We start from the raw sequence: 2,862 nt of genomic DNA on the forward strand, positions 1-2,862 counted from the left end.
CCTGATGAAACTATTTTCGGAAATACAAATGTACATGTAACTGTTACATGTACATGTATGTCAGAAGTGTACCAAACCATGGTATTATTGCTTTATACTGTGACAGTCATACGTCTTTTTCTTATACACACATGTACAAGTGCATGTGAATTTTATCAGACAGCAAGCCACAGCTTTGTCAAAAAACAGTTACTCAAGTAAACTGATATGATTTTAGGCCACACCAATTTAATTTGTTGGTTCTCGGATTCGCCTCTTCGTTTTTTTCTGATTTGCAAAAAAAAAAATTGATTCTGGTCCTGAATCAACTGAAAAATGCTGATGTTTTGCCCCCAACAGTTGAGGAAAGTCCTTTTCTTCCTAGTTGTTACAGTTTTCCCATCTATCATTGCAGTGGTTTGATAAAAAGTTCAAAATTCAATGTTTAAATTTTAACCCAGCCTTTTGTGTTGACTTCATGGCTCATTCCGTAGCATTTAAGCCTATAATAAGATGCCTAGACCTGTTTTTATTTTTATTTTTTTTTCGCCCTGTCGCTTCATATTTTTTCTGGAAAAATCCGAGAACCAACAAATTAAATCGGTGTGGCCTTACATTGAAAGTTCTTGTCACCCAGGAAAGTAAAGCATTTCATTTGTTATTTCTGTAGATCCTGTATGTAAATGTTTAAACAATTGCAAGTATGAATTTAGAATTATGTCAGTAATTTTACATGAGAAAAAAAGTTTTTATAGTCACAGTATAGTTCTTGACATACCAACTATTTAGTTTAGTGTATTGTTTAGAATGTTCTGATATGTTTTTGCTTTGATATCACTGTTGCAAAAAAATATTGTTTGCCATGTTTGAAATAAAATGATTAACACCACAATGTGTATTGTTGTGATTCTGTTTATAATAATATGATTATTGCTAGTAAGGCCATAGCAAGTAAATTTTATGGATGACACCATGTAGACCACAGGAAGAATAGCCTCTTATGAGGCTAATTGTGGATCTGAATAAAACTGAAAAACTGAAACTGACACCCTCCGCAGATTCCAAATCTAATGTGAGCGGGCGAAAACAAAACAAGGCAGGCCAAAAAAAACAAGTTTTCTACATTTTAAAATTTTGACCTTAATCATTGTACAAATGGTTTTGATTCAGTGGGAACATCACATATACAAAGCCACCATCACATATCACTGCATCAAAGTAAGATGCTCTCCTCTCTTCATATTTATCTGCCATCCACCTTCTAGCATGGCAACAGACATATTTGCCCATTTTCGGCATGTTGACCACTGTCAGAAGGCACCAAAAATTCTTGTTTTTTTTCCCCAAATCAGGTGAAAATTAATGCGTGCGCTGATGTCATCCATAAAAATTACTTGCTGTGGCCTAATGGTAATAAGTGGGGTAGAGGACCTTCAGAATTGGACTAGAGTACAACAAGATAGGATTTCACCCTAACTTTTTCATGTTTCCCATTGCAATGCTAGAGATGAGCATGTTTTGAATCAGCTGTGATCTAAAGCGCTTGTTATCATATGTCTGTTACTACACACATATATGAGCCATGAAAATCACAATATTTCATATCATATCAATTCATAATAGTTTACTTCACAATTCTTCACAATCAACACACCTGGTATGATGATCCCTACATCGATACATAGTTTGTAAGGCCACACCAATTTAATTTGTTGGTTCTCGTACTCGCCTCTTCGTTTTTTTCTGATTTGCAAAAAAAAAAAAATTGATTCTGGTCCTGAATCAACTGAAAAATGCTCATGTTTTGCCCCCAACAGTTGAGGAAAGTCCTTTTCTTCCTATATATACATACAGTTTTCCCATCTATCAATGCAGTGGTTTGATTAAAAGTTCAAAATTCAATGTTAAAATCTTAGCCCAGCCTTTTGTGTTGACTTCATGGCTCATTCCATAGCATTTAAGCCTATAATAGGATGCCTAGACCTGTTTTTATTTTTATTTTTATCGCCCTGTCACTTCATATTTTTTTCTGAAAAAAATCCGAGAACCAACAAATTAAATTGGTGAGGCCTAAATAAGGGAAAAAACATACATGGCAGCATCTACCTTAATTAACACCTGTTAGATCTTGAAGCACATTACTTTGTAGGATTTGTACTATGTCGATTACAGCACTAGCATACAAACATCCAAGAAGAATATTAAACATATATTCAATTATATACCACAAGTAAGGACCTTGAAATATGACCATAGACCACTATGTAGCATGGTTGCAGATCTGACACAGTATGGTTAGGTGTATTATTCTCAAACATTTAAATAGGACAAATGTAGTGCTATACGTGTGTTTCTTTTATTCTATATACACCAGAAATTGTCAGATATCTGTTGCAGCACTGTGCATGCTGTACTCCATATACATTTTACATTCAAAGTTTTTCATCTATGCATTTAGCTTCATTGTAGATAGTGAACAACACTACTGTGATTCTGTACAGTCGAATAGTCCCACTGGTCAGTAACTGTAGTTAAACTAGGCAGAAATTTCCCAATTTAGAATTTTCAAATTGTCCTATTCCTGTGCTTCAATTCTTACATTGTAGTGTTTCTGAATAGTGTATTTTGCTACCGTTATATACAGTATATATGCTTTTTTCAATGTTCGTTAGTGCTGAGAAGTTGCTCAAAGTTTTTCGTTGGCATGCAGTCTCATGTGTTTTAAGATGTATTTCTTATTAGCCACCTTGTACCCACACAGTCCACACGTGTAGCCTTGCTCATCAATGTGTTTAGCCAGATGGCGATCCAGTGTTAACTTCTTTGCAGTTGAATAGTCACACTGGTCACACTTGTAGCGCTTTTCACCGGTATGAGTTGTCA

This window comes from Branchiostoma belcheri, unplaced genomic scaffold (assembly GCF_001625305.1).
Source record: "Branchiostoma belcheri isolate BF01 breed outbred unplaced genomic scaffold, Haploidv18h27 scaffold36, whole genome shotgun sequence".
NCBI classification, from domain to species: domain Eukaryota; kingdom Metazoa; phylum Chordata; class Leptocardii; order Amphioxiformes; family Branchiostomatidae; genus Branchiostoma; species Branchiostoma belcheri.